Source organism: Sciurus vulgaris (assembly GCF_902686455.1).
Source record: "Sciurus vulgaris genome assembly, chromosome: X".
Classification (NCBI taxonomy): Eukaryota; Metazoa; Chordata; class Mammalia; order Rodentia; family Sciuridae; genus Sciurus; species Sciurus vulgaris.
The window spans coordinates 45580130-45598579 of record NC_136471.1 but is presented as its reverse complement, the minus strand read 5'-3'; the positions used below and the strand labels follow the sequence as shown (position 1 = coordinate 45598579).

At 33.4% G+C, this 18450-nt stretch overlaps 1 protein-coding gene across 1 annotated transcript in view; it reads left to right on the top strand.

Annotated features, from left to right (window-relative positions):
• Positions 1-18450, top strand: part of LOC306651553 (X-linked interleukin-1 receptor accessory protein-like 2) — a gene marked incomplete at both ends in the record, with an annotated part of 265025 nt that overhangs the window by 227460 nt on the left and 19115 nt on the right. The gene's annotated exons all lie outside the window — the stretch shown is intronic.

Below are 18450 nucleotides of genomic sequence, written 5' to 3'. Positions count from 1 at the left end.
AAGAAGTTTTAGAAGTGATCATATTCAGCTTTCTTCACAAACTAGTGAATAAAGTTGCACAATTAACTGATAATTTAGGAACATTGATTTTGAAAAGCACAGTAAAACTCCAATGCAGAGGACTTTCTGGTAATTCACATTCCATGTAACATCTTTTTTGACCCTTTGACTAGCAGGAATATTATGAAAGAACATTTGTGCATAAGATTTAGCTTTGTTGATGTATCCAAAATATCAGGTTCTGTCTTTTTAAAAAAAATTATTTTTATTTCTACAGACTGCATTTTGAGTCATTGTACAAAATGGGGTACAACTTTTCATTTCTATGGTTGTGCACAATGCAGATTCATACCATTCGTGTAATCATACATGTACATATGGTAATGGTGTCTGTCTCATTCTACTTTCTTTCCTTCCCCTATCCCCTCCCCTCCTCATTTTCCTCTACACAGTCCAGATTTCTTTCATTCTTCTCTTACCCCACTGCCCTCCCATTATGTGTCAGCATCTACTTATCTGAGAAAATATTTGGCCTTTGGTTTGTTGGGATTGGCTTATTTCACTTAGCATTATATTCTCTAACTCCATCCATTTACCTGCAAATGCCATAATTTTATTCTTCTTTATGACTGAATAATATTCCATTGTATATATACCATAGTTTCTTTCATTTTCTGTCTTTATCACTACTGGGAGAACAGGAAATTTGTGTCTGTGTGTGTGTATGTGTGTTTTGCATTTTCATCCAATAAATATCAGAGAGGTCATTGATTGTCATAAAAAGATTCTCAATGTTATAAATAATACTCTTAAACTCTCAAACACCCAAAATTATCAGACTAAGATTTTTTTCCAGATTCAACTCTACATGTCAATTATCTATCCTGCTAAAGATTTAAAAATGAAAATCCTAAGACAGTTGATGTTGAAGTTTAGAGTTCATTACCCTTAACCCTGCAATGAACATTTTATTGATATTTTAAAAGTACTTTTAAAAACCTATTAAACAGAATTTTGAAGTAACTTGACAAAGATAATAAGATGATATATGGTGCACAGTTGCTGCAAAATGCAAGTTGAACATTGTGGAAAGTCTTTTAATAATCAATACCTGCCTTTGAAGAAGAGCAGCAAGATATTCAATGTAACTACCTCCATTGGGAAGCAAAATTAGGAAATAATCTATGAATGTTTCTTAAAATCCCCCTTTCCCAACTGTTTTTAGTGAACCTGTGTCACTTTAAGTATCTTATACCTTAACACTGACCCAGGAGCACATACTCAATCTTCCACATCTTAGAATTTTAAATATTGCCTAATGGTGAGGATAAAGTTTCCTTTGGCATATACTAACCACTTTCACCTATGCACAAGGCACTTTGTCAGGAATTTTAGGTTCAGGGTTCCAAAATAATTTAGACTGTCCATATTCCATGTCAAATCAGTTGTCTGAGGTCCACTCATTCTCTCTGACCGTTTATTCTAAATGCAATCCCAGTCATTTATACATTTGTATTTATTATTAAGGCAAATCACATGATCTTGCTAAAATTTGCATCTTTGTGATTTTGTTATGTCCAAATCTTCAAATCAGATTAGATTTTTTTTGGCATTCCAAGCTATTGTTTAATCATTGACCAGAAAACATATAATCTATCCATATAATCTAGCAACAAGGAAAGATGTATTGCTCTGGAAATTTATAATACAAGTCCCTTTTCATTTTTGATTCTCTATATTCACTCCCTTTAGGGACAAAAAAAAAGAAGAAGAAGAAATCATACCTTCTGGGCAATTTCTTTAGAAATATATATACATTCCTCCAGGAATTGCTGAGGGTCAGCATGAATAAAATGCTGAAAACTTTTCATATAACATAAATATCATGAAAACTGCATATCCATTATATTTTCTTACATGTGGAATATGGTGTGACTAAGCAGACTACTGTCCTAATTCTGTTCAATAGATTGCAGTCACCCTTGCCTCTTTCAGCAGATTTTTGAAAATTACATAATTTATTTCAAAATAATTCCAGATTCACATGTAGTTATAGGAAACAATGTAGAGGGATCCCATATATCCTTTATTCAGTTTCTCCCAATGGTAACATCTTACAAAACTATAGTGTAGTATCAGAAACAGAATATTGATAGTGATGCCATCAAGATAACAATATTTTCATCTCCCCAAAGAATCCCTCATGATTCTTCCCTCCTATTCCTAGTCTACTCTCACCAGTGCTTATTCATGACAATCACTAAACTGTTCTTCATTTCTAAAATTTTGTCATTTAAAAAATGTTACATAAATTGAATCACAGACTATGTCACTTTCAGGATAGCTTTTCTTTCACTCATAATAATTTCTGGGAAACATATCCAATTGATTTCTGCTTTCTTCCTTCTTGCTTTGTGTTTATTTTGCTCTTTTCTTTCTAGTTTCTTGAAGACATTATATTATTGATTTTATATTTTTATATTTTTTTGTACTAGGATTGAACTCAGTGACACTAAACCACTGAGCCATATCCCCAGCCCCATTTCCTTCATATTTTATTTAGAGACTGGGTCTCATTCAGTTGCTTAGTGCCTCACTATGTTACTAAGGCTAGCTTTGAACTTGCAATCAGCCTCCTGAGCTTCTAGGATTACAGGCATGTGCCTGGTCTATTTTTTCTCATTTCTAACATTGGCATTTAGCATTATAAATTTCCCTCTCAGCCCCTTTTTAGCTGCATCCCATATTTTGATATATTGCATTTCATTTACATTTAGTTCTATATCTTTTTAAATTTGCCAATGTCAGTCTTTTGATTGGTCCATTTATGCCAAATATATTTAGGTAATTAATGTTTTTATTATTTGTTTATTGCTATTTTTATTGTGTTAAAATGTGTACAACATAATGTTTATACTTTTATACATTTGTAAATGCACAATTCAGTGGTGTTATATATAGTCAGAATGTCATATATTCATCACTACTAATTATAACTCAAATTTGTAATAGTCCCCGATATGAAGTCTGTAGTTATTAAATAATAACTTTCCATTTCCCCTTTCTCACAACATCAGGTAACAACTATTTTACATTCTGGCTCTATAAATATGCCTATTCTAGGTGACTCAAGTAAGTAGAATCATATTTGTCCTTATGTATTGGATTTATTTCACTTACCATTTGTTTTTAAATTCTAATCACATTATAGCATACATAAAATTACATTCCATTTTATGGCTGAAAATTATATATATGCCATATTTTGTTTTTTGCATTAATTTATCACTGGACTCTTGGGTTTTTTCCATCTTTTGGCTATTGTGAATAGTGTTACTATAAACACCAGGATACAAATAGTTGTATAAGTGCTTGCTTCCAATTCCTTTGGACATAGATTCAGTAGATGAGTTGCTGAGTCACATGGGAGTCCTATGTTTAATCTTTGAGAAACTATCAGTTTTCAACAATGTGTCCATAATTTACATTCATACTAGCAATGCACAAGGTTTCCAAAATTTCTTGACATTTTACCAATACTTTTTCTCTGTGGTTGTTTTTATTTTTATTTTTATTTTTTTTGTAAACAAATGGGATACATGTTGTTTCTCTGTTTGTACATGGTGTAAAGGCATACCATTTATGTATTCATAAATTTACATAGAGTAATGTTGTTTGATTCATTCTGTTATTTTTTCCCTTCCCCCCACCCCTCTTTACCCTCTATACAGTACTTTCTTCCTCCATACTTGCCCCCCTCCCTAACCCTAACTCTAACCCTAACATTAACCCTTCCCTCCCCCCCTTTATGTGTCATCCTCCACTTATTAGCGATATCATTCGTCCTTTGGCTTTTTGAGATTGGCTTATCTCACTTAGCATGACATTCTCCAATTTCATCCATTTGCCTGCAAATGCCATAATTTTGTCATTCTTTATGGCTGAGTAATATTCCATTGTATATATATATATATATACCACAGTTTCTTTATCCACTCATCAATTGAAGGGCATCTAGGTTGGTTCCACAGTCTGGCTATTGTGAATTGAGCAGCTATGCACATTGATGTGGCTGTATCTCTGTAGTATGCTGATTTTAAGTCCTTTGGGTATAGGCCAAGGAGTGGGATAGCTGGGTCAAATGGAGGGTCCATTCCAAGTTTTCTAAGGAATCTCCACACTGCTTTCCAGAGTGGCTGCACTAATTTGCAGCCCCACCAGCAATGTACGAGTGTACCTTTCTCCCCACATCCTCGCCAACACCTGTTGCTTGTATTTTTGATAATCGCCATTCTAATTGGGGTGAGATGGAATCTTAGGGTGGTTTTGATTTGCATTTCTCTTATTACTAGAGATGTTGAACATTTTTTCATATGTTTATTGATTGCTTGTACATCTTCTTCTGTGAAGTGTCTGTTCATTTCCTTAGCCCATTTGTCGACTGGATTATTTGAATTCTTGGAGTAGAGTTTTTTGAGTTCTTTATAGATTCTGGAAATTAGTGCTCTATCTGAAGTATGAGTGGCAAAGATATTCTCCCACTCTGTAGGCTCTTTCTTCACATTACTGATAGTTTCCTTTGCTGAGAGAAAGCTTTTTAGTTTGAATCTATCCCAGTTATTGATTCTTGCTTTTATTTTTTGTGCTATGGGAGTCCTGTTAAGGAAGTCTGGTCCTAGCCCGACATGTTGAAGATCGGGACCTACTTTTTCTTCTATAATCTGCAGAGTCTCTGGTCTGATTCCAAGGTCCTTAATCCATTTTGAGTTGAGTTTTGTGCAGAGTGAAAGATAGGGGTTTAGTTTCATTCTGTTGCATATGGATTTCCAATTCTCCCAGCACCATTTGTTGAAGAGGCTATCTTTTCTCCATTGCATATTTTTGGCGCCTTTGTCTAGTATTAGAAAGTTGTATTTATTTGGGTTTGTGTCCATGTCCTCTATTCTGTACCATTGATCTACCTGTCTATTTTGGTACCAGTACCATGCCGTCTTTGTTACTATTGCTTTGTAATAAAGTTGAAGTTCGGGTATTGCGATACCCCCTGCTTCATTTTTCCTGCGAAGGATTGCTTTAGCTATTCTGGGTTTCTTATTCTTCCAGATGAATTTCATGATTGCTTGCTCTATTTCTGTAAGGTACGTCATTGGGATTTTAATTGGGATTGCATTGAATCTGTATAGCAGTTTTGGTAGTATGGCCATTTTGACAATATTAATTCGGCCTATCCAAGAACATGGGAGATCTTTCCATCTTCTAAGGTTTTATTTAATATCTTTCTTTAGTGTTCTGTAGTTCTCATTGTAGAGGTCTTTCACCTCTTTTGTGAGATTGATTCCCAAGTATTTTATTTTTTTTGATGCTATGGTGAATGGGGTAGTTTTCATAATTTCTCTTTCTGAGGATTCATCACTTATGTATAAAAATGCATTGGATTTATGAGCATTGATCTTGTAACCTGCCACTTTACTGAATTCACTTATGAGTTCTAACAGTTTTCTGGTGGAATTTCCTGGTTCCTCTAAGTATATAATCATATCATCCGCAAATACATATCTTATTGCAGTTTTGATTTGCAATAACATGAAAGTTTTCCCCAATATATTCTTCAAAGAGTTTCATTATTTTAGCTTGTTAAGTGTAGGTATTTTTTTCCATTTTGAGTTGTTTTGTATATGATGTAAGGTGAGGGTCTGCAATTACAGCTTCACATGTGATTATCCAGTTTTCCCAGCCTGATTTATCAAAAAGACTCTCCTTTCCTAATTAAATGGTGCTAAAATTCTTGTTGAAAATCAATTGATAATGTTTGTGAAGGTTTATTTTTGGAATCTGCATTGCATTCTACTGGTCTATAGAGATGTCCTTTATTTTTATTTTTATTTTTATATTTAATTTTTGGTTTGTTTCCTCTAGTTCTCATTTCTCTGCTTGTCTTTTCTTTTATTCTTATAGTTTTCTCAAGAAACTTTAAAAATTAGGTTTGTTTAATGTTTTTACTGTATCTTTCTGAATAACTTTCATGCTCATTATTTTGCATGGTAGAATATACATGTCATTATTCTTTGTAATCAACAAGTCTGATTTATAAATGTATGAATAAAAGGATAGTTGGTTGTATATACTCATATTTTTGCCCTTTCTTTTGTTCCTTCTGCCTTCCTAATAGTCAAGGATTCTTTCTTTTATAATTTTCTTTATGTTTGAAGAATACCCATGAGCTAATCTTTAAAGGTAGGTCTGCTAGCAACCAATTCTTGTTTTCCTTTAGCTAAGAATGTTTTCATGGCATTTTTATTCTCCAAGGACAGTCTTACCAGGTATAGAACTGTGAAGGTATCCCAATTTGGAAAAATGATTTCTATTACTTTGAATATAATTTTAGCTCTACTATTTTCCTTCTGGAACTATGATACTAGAAATATTCCAGCTTTGTTATTATCCACATAACATATCCTTGAGCCTCTGACAATTATTATTCTGTATATGCTCTCTCTCTTATTTAGATTGGGTGATTTATATTACTTATCCTCAATTTACAGGCATTTAGCAATCATCTCCATTCTTCTATTGGGTATATCCATACATGTTTTTAAATTTATCTTTAAAAATTTTTTACATGACAGCAAAGTATTTTTGAAATATTATACATATATAGAAAAAGTATAACTTGTTCCAATTAGGATCCCATTATTGTGGTTGTACATGATATGAAGTTACATTATTCATATATTCATATATGCAGATATGCAGATACAAAAGCTATGTCTGATAGATTCTCTTGTTTTTCCTATTTCCATCCCCTTCCCTTCTCTTCATTTGCCTTTGTCTAGTCCCAATGAACTTCTGATCTTTCTCTCCCTTGTTGTAGGTTAGCATCTGCATATCAGAGACACATTCTACTTTTGGTTCTTTGGTACAGGCTTATTTCCCTTAGTGTGATATTCTCTAGTTCCATCCATTTACCAGCAAATGCCCAAACTTCATTCTTCCTTAGGGCTGAGTAATATTCCATTGTGTATATATACCGCAGTTTCTTTATCCATTCATCTCTTGTAGGGCACCTAGGTTGGTTCCATAGCTTAGCTATTGTGAATTGAGCTGCCATAAACATTGAAGTTACTCTGTAACTGTAGTATAGTGATTTTAAGTCCTTTGGGTATAATCCAAGGAGCAATAACTGGGTCAAATGGTGGTTTCATTTCAAGTTTTTTAAAGGAATCTCTGTACTGCTTTCCCGAGTGGTTGCACTAATTTGCAGCCCCACCATCAATGTATAAGTTAAGCATTTTCCCCTCATCCTCACCATTATTTATTGTTCCTTATAGTCTTGATAGTTGCCATTCTGATTAGGGCAAGATAGAACCTCAGTGTAGTTTTAATTTGCATTTTTCTAATTGCTAGAGATGTTGAAATTTATTTTCATATATTTTTGACCATTTGTGTTTCTTTATCGATGAAGTGCCTATTCAGTTCCTTAGTCCATTTATTGATTGGATTATTTGTTTTGTTGGTGTTACATTTTTCGAGTTCTTTGCATATCCTTGAGATTAATATTTTGTCTGAGGTGCTGGTGGTAAAGATTTTCTACCATTCTGTAGACTCAGTTCATGTTCTTGATTGATTCCTTTGCCGTGAAGAAGCTTTTTAGTTTGATATCATCCCGTTCATCGATTCTTGATTTTACTTCTTGTGCTTTGGAGTCTTATTGAGGAAGTCAATTCCTATGCTGACATGGTGGAGAGTTGGGCCTACTTTTTCTTATAGTAGGCACAGAGTCTGTGGTCCAATGCTTAAGTTCTTAATCCAATTTGAATTGAGTTTTGTGCAGGGTGAGAGATAGAGGCTCATTTTCATTCTATTACATATGCATTTCCAGTTTTTCCAGCACCATTTGTTGAAGAGGCTATGTTTTCCACAATGTATCTTTATGGCTCTTTTGTCTAGTATAAGATACAGTATTTATGTGGGTATGACTCGGTGTCTTCTAATCTGTTCTATTGGTTTTCATGTCTATTTTTGTACCAGTACCATACTGTTTTTGTAACTATAGCTCTGTAGTATAATTTAAGGTCTGATGTTGTGATGCTTCCTGCATCACTTTTCTTGTTAAGTATTGCTTTGGCTAATTTATTGTATCATTCAGTTTTATAACTTTTATTTTAATAACTTGTTTTTGCTAAAATTTATTTAATTTCAGGAAAATTGCAAATGATTTTTGAAGTATATTTATGGATACCTGCCTTAAAATCCTTCCTAGATAATTTCAACATACAATTCTTTTGTTCAGTACATTGTATTTTCTCATCATACTGTGATCATCTTGAATCTTGATATATTGGGTTATTTTCTTTAATTTCCCAGACATCATGTCCATTATGGAGGGATTATCAAGCACCTATTTAAATGTATTACTTTACCAAAAAGTTGCCTGTTTAAGTTTAGCACTCATGTACTGACATTTTTATGGGGGGTATAATTTCAATAACCATTAAATTTTCAGAGCTTTTATGAAACTACATTGATCTGCTTGGTTTATCTGGTGGTGATGAAATGAAAGCATATAAAAGCACAAAAACTTGTATGTAAGCATTCATAGCACCACTATTCACAATAGGCAAAGATGGGAATAGCCCAACCATCTACCAGTTGATGAATAGAAATAGAAGACATGGTGTAACCATACAATGATATATTATTTAGTAATAAAAAGGAATAAAGCACTAATGAATGGATAAGCCTTAAAATTTCATGTTAATGCAAATTATATTCAAAATTATACAACCACTACCATAATCAATTTTACTATTCTTTTAACAGCCCCCAAAGAAACCCATATCAATTAGCACATCTTCTGTGGTCATTTGTAGGCCAGTACAATGTCTTGGTTAGAACTGTGACCTTCTGAATGCCCAAGAACATATCAGAGCTACACAAAATCCTCTATGGACATCTCATTACTCAATTTTACTTTTTAATATTTTTGGTTAGCCTGTTATTAATTCTAATTCATAATGCTACCATGAGCATCTGTGAAATTAAATAATTGATACTGATCATTTTTTACTAATTATCTGTTGCTAAAAATGTTTACTTGGTCACCTATATCATATCCTGAGAATGGGACTTTCAGACATATCGATTGTTACAACTTCTTATGTACAAGGTTTTTTATTGCTCTAAATACATTCTGTCTCTACCAGTGGCTCCTAGGCTGTGAGTTTTCAATCTACCATAGTTGTAATACTCTTGGTTTGTAAGTTTGCTGTGGAACTGAGGAGTAGAGCAAGTTAAAAATCCACAAAGCACATTGTTATTTCTGAGATTCTTCCATTTTTAATGAATATACACTCTTTGAATTTTTTGAAAACTTTAATTAATTTCTTCAGAAAAAAGAGATAGTTTTTAGTGTTCTTATTGCTTTTATGGAAGTATTGAATTTTTATGTCCTTGTTCAACCATTCCAGAAATACTCCTCTCTGATGAATAGTCTTAAATATTTAGTTCAACATAGAATGTGTGGGTGATGTGTGTGTAAAACTGTCTCTCTATAGGCACTTGTGTATTAATCTCTTTATGTATAAGCAAGTGATTTTTAATTTCTATTTATCTATCTAGACTGTGTATCTTCTGTCTCTGTGTTAGTTCTTGAATATTTATTTGAAAGTTGTACTATTTTTATAAAATCTTTATGGCTTTCCTTTAAAAGACAGCCTCATTGTCTTTTATATCATCAAACAGATATCTATTTATCTTTTAGCAGCAGTATAATATTCCCGACTTTATCCTTCTACTTTAGACATGTGAGCAGGACAGAAAAGGATATTAACACAACATTTCTTTAAGGGAACAAGTGAGTTGCTATAAGAAAAGAAATCTATTTAAATATATTTATTATCCCTTTATTTAGAAACCAAAGTAAATACAATATTAATAGCATGGTTATTTGGAACATGGATGTATATGTTTTGTGTTTTAATACAAAATAAAAATTTATCATCAAAACCTTTACATGAATTTTTCTGATTTATTTTGCTAACTTAGCTAGGAAAATGAACTAAATCAAGCATCCAAATTCACAAATATATTGAAAAAGAAATATACACTCATAAAATCCTTAGAAAGAAATTTTGTTGATAAAATGATACCAGGGTAAGTGAGAATACATCAGATTTACCAATATAATTCCATACTTCACTTATTTAGTCCAAGCTAAATTGAAATGTCACTGATACCTCTGAAATATTAAATAATTCTTTGCATCCAGTTTGTCTAATCATATTTTCTCTGTACCCATCTTGACAAAATGATCGGGCAGGTAAAATTATGACTTCAGTGCCCACAAATGCCCTGATTCTGTTCCTGTGTTTCTTCTCTTATAATAATAAAGGAAGTAACATGCTCTATGTAAGGTTCTCCAAGTGACCACAAAATTATTTTAAGAACAGTCTTATTTATGTAAAGGGACAAAATCCACATGAGGAAATACAGCCACAATCTTGTATATCTCTCTGTAAAACAAATGCTGCTGATATTCTCTTATATCTCCCTCCCTCTTTCCCTTTCTCCCTTCCTTAAAGTCTTTCTTTTCTCCCTTCCATTATTCCTTCCTCCCTCTCTTCTTCTTTCCTTCCAGGCACATGTGAACCACTTCATTTTTAATGTTTTGCACAAATATGGAGTGTTATTTGCATAAGCACATAAAAAATTCCATGCTCTTCATCTGGGAATTTTTCCAAGTAATGGAGGTTAGCAAGCTAGAATTTGTTGTAACCCTTTTCCTTCCCTTACCCTGAAATGAAAGGGCAGGGATTTGGGACTAGGATATTATAGTCTAAGCATACTGAAACATCTATGTTTATTTACCAATAGACAAGAAGATTTCCCCTAGACTCTTCCATCTTCATTTAAAAATATTCTCCTCTTGGGAAAGAATTTGTATCGAGCAAATCATGTACATTTACAAAAATGTACAGCTAAAATTCAGTCACCTACCAATCCAGATGGAATAAAAGACAGCAATTCACTCATTTACCCAGAAACAAACAAATAAAACCATGTGGTGCATACATTAAAGAACTGGAAACTTTAAATGTGTCATTTTAGTCTGTTGCTAAAGAGGAAACTTTGAAGGAACACAGGCAATTAAATGAGACAGACAGACTTACATCTTTGCTTCATTATGTATTTTCTAGTTTCCTAATGTATAAAATGTGAATTTCCTATGTTATATTGAAGTGATTGAGGTAGAGAGGATTAAATGAAACAACACATTCAAAACACTAAACTCTGTTCTTGACATATAGTAAGCACTCAGTGATTATTGCCGACTGCTGCTGATATTCAAGGAGAGTTTTCAAGGTCCCAAGGCCTGTGGAGGACTAAATGGAATCCCTCTACAGATTTACAGGTTAATTCTGGGGTGTCAATTGATGTTAGTGCCTCCTATCAGACTTTAGTCCCCTTCAGCTCAACTACATATATAGAGAGGATTAGGGATTAGAAAAAGAAGCAGCTAGTGCTACTAGTTTTTCACCCATGGATACTTTCATTTAGATCTTTTTATCATTACCAAAGTTTATTTGGATTTGAATTTCTCTTTTACTATACATTTCCTTAGTGACTTAAAAGGGTTAATGTCTCCCAAATGGAGTATGTTAGGCCCTTTTAAACACAAATCCACACAAATCTACACAAATCTGCATAAATTAATATTAGCCCACTTTCCCCCCTGAAGGCTCAGGCTGTCTGAAAAGCAAACTTTTAGTTTTGTTTAAGCAATTATTTTTTAAAGAAAAATCACTAAACATTCCATGAGAAGTACTTCCTTTCATTTTGGAGAACAATGATATCCTGTCATAAATTCACTGCCCTAGAAACAAAGTAAGAAATAATAGCAAAACCTGGTTGAATAGCAAAAAGGGAGGTTGCAGGCATAATGTTTGCAAATGTTTAATGCAACATACAGAAGAAAGATACAATACCTAGATATTTGTGTGTTGCATGTATGTATAGGGGTGTCTGTGTGTGTGTGTGTGTGTGCACACATGTAATTTATAAAATGTACACTTCCTTTAAGGAAGAAGCAGTGTCTGTCTTAGACCTGTTATTCTTCCGGTTCCTGAATAAACAGGATACTTAAAATCATCCACCTTCATTTGTATTTTTGGTTTTCACAGATCTACCTGTTCCCGCTATGCAAGGGTTTCATACTACATCATTAATTCTTCCTGCCTAGGGATAATCTCCAAATTATCTCATTACTGGGTTTCTTAGTGCTACCAAAATTTGGATTCTTAAGGAGCTATGTGACTTATTGTTTCTTGATAATGAAAGCACAATAGCCATCTGGATGGAGATTAATATTGCCCTTGGGGTTATGTAATATTTTCTTTATTCCATTCCAGTTGCAGTCCCCCTTCCTAATTTTTCAAAATGCCACCAAAGCCCATTTCATGAAATTGCAATATAATCTGATGGTGATAAATCACTTTAAGAAAAAGAAAATTTGCTGAAGCTATGGATTTGCATTCTTTGTGTCATTTTATTTAAGATGAGAAATGCTTGGAATTTTTAAACTAACTGCATTGTGTTTTGGCATTATTTATTACAGAAGACTCTTGAAATAGCTGCTGGTTTTAATTACACTTTGCGATTATATGAAGAGGAAAAATATATCCCCTTTTTCTTAGCTATTTGCTATCCATTTAGAGCATTTTAGGAACAGTTTGTTAAAATAGCTATTGAAAAAGTTAAGGTCAGAATGATTGTTCTTAGAGACAAATCAATAAATTTACATACTACCTGGTAATTCATCAAATGATGACCTCTGAGAGCAGCAGCCCTGGTGCTTTAACATCAGTGCTTTCCCTCATTTTCTTCCCTTCTTTCTTTCCAATAAACATTATTTAGCTCCAAATCAAAATTGAGGTTAAATTCTTCTGTCCCAGTGTTCACAGTCCTTTGTCCAACGCTATCCATGCTACTTTCCCTTGGTTCAAATAGCTACAACACTCTCCTCGTCTGTCATCTTAATCCTGATCCCTATTTTCTTTTTCTTTTGGTAATTATTAGACAATTATTTTCAGTTTTCTCTCTTATGGCACAAAACTCTTACGTGAAAATCACTGGGTAACATACTTTCTTAAATGGTGCATTATCTGAAGCATGATTATTTGATAGAAAAACAGATAAGAATCTTGTAAACTTGACACGTTTAGCATAGCAGAAAGGATCACTAGTCCGCCACCCCTTTGGCAACAGTACATTAGCTTCTGTGGAATAACGGAATCCATGGATTTTTTTTTCCACCAATGTTGAATCAAATCACAAGACTTTCCCTTCATCAATAAGCATTTATTGAGAGTTCAATATGCTCTTCATCCAATGGAAAGTAAGTGGTGGGAGAGCTATTTGTCCTTAACTATTTATATCAGTTTAGGACACTTTAAGAATAGTTTGATAAAATATTGAGGCAAACGATGTTGAAGTTGTGGATCTATGTCATAAAAACAATAAACTATTGGTTTCCTTTGAAGGAACTGGAGTATTGGTGTGCTAATCTTCCTGGGATTCAGAAAGATGCTAGATAGTTCAAAATTAGAGTTTTAATTATCATTTGTTGATTATCAGGTATTTGACTTTAAGCAAAGTGACAGTACCTCTTTTGGTATTTATATAAAAAAGGATTGTGGTAGATATGATTTTTTAAATTTATGTTTTTATTCTTTTTAGTTATACATGACAGTAGAGTCTATTTGACACTTATACAAACATGAATTATATCGTATTATTAGGAGATTAATTTTTAACTGATGCATAAATATATACAAGTTGTATATATTAGCCGAGTATCATGTAATATTTGGTACATGTCCACATTGCATAATGATTTAATCAGATTAAACATATTTATCACCACAAATATTTATACTATATTTATGGGGAAACTTTCAAAATCTTTTTTATAGTTCTTTACTTCTTTTCTAATTAGGATGCCCTTTATTTTTCTCTTGCCTAATTTTTCTGGCTAGATCTTCCAGTACTATGTTAAATGATAGTGATGAAAATGAGCATTCTTGTCTATCATTAAATCTTAGAGAGAAAGCTGTCAACATTACCACATTCAGTATGTTAGTTATTTGCTTATATTAAAATGGCTTTAATTATATTAAGTTACATACCTTTTATAACTAATTTGTTCAGAATTTTTAACTTGAAGTTATGTTTCAGGCTAGATATTTGATGTTTCTCTCTCTCTCTCTTTTTCTCTTCTCTCTCTCTCTCTCTCTCTGTCTCTCCCTCTCTCTCCCCCTCTCTTCCCGTTCCCTCCCCTCCCCACATGCATGTACCTATAAGGAAGACATGCAATGCAAGTAGTTAGTGTTGAGTAATAGAAAGATCCTTCTAGTAGCCAAAGATTAAAATTTATTTTATCTCTTAAGTATACAGGGTGATGGCTGTGCTGAGAAATTTTGCCTTACCTGAAGTTTCTGTTTTATCTACAATCTATTAATAAATCACTTTTGACATGATATTAGTATCTGTTCTCCCACTTTGCCTCTGTATATACAGAAGAAATTTGGGATAGTTTTATATTCTAGTCTTGTGCTTATATTACTTGCTACAGCTTAAGCATTTCTAGTTTTAGTCACAGACCACTTATTGCATTTCACCAAAAATATTTTACATACTTCAGATTTGACTGTACATTCTTTGAAGGCAGGGATGGTAAAAATCCTCATATGTTTCTTTACAGTACTTAGTACATAATAGAGAGTCACTCAATACCTTCTGGCAAAGTTATCCTTGGTCAATTACATTAGAGTATGACATTGGTGTTTGGACATTCATGATTGAATTTTTTTAAAGAACATAGCTTTGTTTTATAGACTAAGTTTGTGGTAACAGTCAAAATTACATCAATAAGTGCTTACTATATACCAAGTCTTTCATATATTATTTCATTTAATTCTTTTAGCAGCACTATAAGATAAATGCTACTATTGTTTCTTACTATTGGGAAACCTGAAGCATAGAGTGAGTGGTTAAATGGTTTTCATGAGGTTATATAGTTAATAAGTAGTGGAGTAAGGATTTGAACTCTTATCTACTAGCAAGCCTTTCATTGCTATTGTATAGACAACTGTCAATGAAGGAAAACCTTTTGTTACAAACTAATCCATGTTATAATTCCAGTCTCTACTTTCCCTCTCATCTGGAAAAAAAGACAACATAGCGTTCATATCTTTTTCAAGGCTCAATCCTGAAAGATATGTATTGTTTTTCTCCTTAAAATTGACTCTAAATGAAGTATTTTTCTTGAGCCATTACAGTATATTTAGTATCAATAATCTCTTTGAATGGAGAGGGTATGTTCTTATTTTGTATTATCAAATTATAGATATGCATAATTCTGAGCATTGAGTGCCAGATCTTATTTTTCAAAAGAGATTATTAGTTATATGCTATTGTTGATTCATTTTCATCTGTGATAACTTAAAGATAGACTTGCTTTTACTTCAAAGACATTAAAATAAATGTATAGGACATTGTCTTCTTAAATTTCAACTTTTATAGTGATGAACACTATATTTTTGGCAACTAATTAATCCATCTTGATGAGGACTGCTTCACCTACTCCTGAATTTGCAACCTGGATCTGAATAACCAGAAATGGCCTCCCATAGATATATTTTCAAATTTAAGGGGAAAGGAAGTCAACTTGGTAGATACTAAGCCCAGCAAGGGAAATGCTGTCAACATTTCAGAATGAGAAAATTGGCCTGTCCTTCATGAGTACAAGGGACTTTCTCTCTTTGTTCATGTACAATGGGCTTTTAAGCAAAATACTTCTCTGTCTCCAGTTTTAGAGATGCCTGTGGCTTCTTGTTAGCTGTCAATAAGCCTCTTGTCTTTGTTCTCTAGCTTTTCTATCTTTTAAGGGCATATGATCCCTTGGGCATGCTCAGTAGACATATTTTATCCCTGACATTATTGATGTTGCACATATATCTTTCTAAAGCATCAAAATTGGCATATTCTGAGGATTTGTAAGGGATCGTGGTGGCACTACTGAAAGTCAGAATTGATGGTCAAATCACCCAGCCAAATGATGATTTTTGTCTCCTGAATAAGAAATCAAAACTGTGTTAAGCCTCCCCTCCATGTGTATATGACCCTTAGGAAGCTCAACTTTGTGGAACTGAAACCTGTGGTGACATTACTTTGCAGAGTGCCTAATCCCATGTGATTTAGGCCCATTATTCTGTTGCTTTTTATTGTCAAGACATTTTGGTCAAAATGTTTTTTTTTTTTTTGAAAATACATGCTTTTAGCATAAATGAATAATATATATACTCATGATGGTTGAAAATCACAAGTTAAAACTCCTATTTTCTATAAGTAATAATTCTTGGTCCTGGGATTATGTTTCAGGGTGGCAGAACAGTCTGCATGAGTGCTCTGATTGGTCATGGAATATTAATTGGCTGCAGACATAGTGTTTAGAGCTCCAATTTAAAGCTGACAAGAATGATAGCTTTCATTTGTATGCAAAACTCCAACTGTCCCTTCGAGATGAATGATCAGATCCTGTTTCATCCTTCATTCTTTCTAATAGATGAAAAAGAAAAGAGAAGGAAAGAACCATGCTCAAACATGCTTCACAAAATTGCCTTGAAGCAAACAGGGTGCCTCAATTATCTTGTTTCTCAAATCACACTGATTTACTCCATTGTGTTAAAAAGTATGTGAACTGATATAAGATGAAGTCTTTTACTGAAAAATATTAAACAAAGGATATTGTCTCTGAAATTTTAAAACTTTAACAGTGACTTCTCTAGCCTTCTATGAGACAGTTCTAGTTAACCAAAGAGAAACACAATCTAATTTAAGATCCTAGTGAAATGAAATATTGACTTCCATCACTTTGAACTTGTCACTCAATTGCTAGGACAAGTTACTCAGGGAAATCCTGGTTTTATGTGAAGGCAGAGAGCATCTAATAGCATACAGAACTGAATGGGCACCATATTTCAACATAATTCCCTGTGGATAAGGATTGGATTCAACTACATATAACAGAAAACCCTGCTTAATTATTGTTCAAACACATGCATGTTGAGTCTCTTAAACAAAAAGAAACAGGAGTGGTACAACCAGATTTAGTATATCAACTTTCAGAATTCATCAGGGATGTAGACTTCTACTTTCTGCTCCTTCATAATTTAATCTGACTTCTATTCCAAATTTATAAGATGGTAGGTAGAGCTCCATACATAAATTTGTATTCTATGAACTATATTAATTAACAATATGATGTGAATGTCATCTTGGAAACAAACAGGAGGAAATAGAGCATAGATCAGAGGGCATTGTCATAGGGAAAATGTATGGAAAACCCTAGATTAACAGACCCTCCAACTCTTCTTATCATCAGAATCAGCTGTGTAGGATTTGTTAAATATATAGATTCCTATTCCCACTCCAGGTCGCTAGATTCTACGTACTGATAGAGGAACCTAGAAATCTGAATTTCAATTCATCCTTTGGTTAATACTGATAAGGCAATGGATTATTTAGTGTGATGTCAGCAACTGTAACAACCAAACCCAAAGGTATATAATGGCACAGATATGATAGAAACAATTGTTTTGCTTGTCCTAAGTTCTAGCAATTGTTCTTAATTTAAGAAACTGAGCTCCTTCATTCTTGGAATTTCACTTGGTAGCACATGATTTCCAAAAGTCACCATTATCATCAAGCTTGTGAAATAGAAAATGACATAAAAAATGTTGTGTGGGAGATTTTTCTGGGTCAGACCTGGAAATGGTGCATATCACTCCCACTCATATTACATTGGCTAGAACTCAGACATATGGTCACACCTAACTGCAAAGAAAGCTGGCAAGTGTGAAGTCTAGGTATGTCCTCATAAAGAAAAGGGAACAGATTTTGATGAATAGTTAGCAGTCTCTGTCACAAGACGTCCTGAACTTAGAAGAACCCCAACTTGTTTAATTAGTTATATGTTATTACTGTCTTGATATTCTTGATAATTTTCACCAGGAGTCCCATGCATTCCTTTTGTCCTCCACAAATTATCTAGCTGATCCAGTTTGGGAAAGAACATCTCAGAATATGAAGCACACCCAAAGGAGTATGGATGGCACAGTGTGGGAATTTGGGCAGGCAGCAGGCACTGTATTTAAGCATTCATTAATGAACCATTGTTGACCACCAGAGAGCCCTCTCCCAGGGTGCTGTACTGTTCTGCATTTTTTCATCAAAGACTTAGATGGCACATAAATTATACATATCACATTGTCAGATGCAGGGAAGTTGAGAAGGACAGTTAATTCTTTGGAGGATATAATCCTCATATAACAATATCTCAGTCATTTGGAATGATGGGTTGAAATTAACCAGATGACATTTAATATGAAAAAA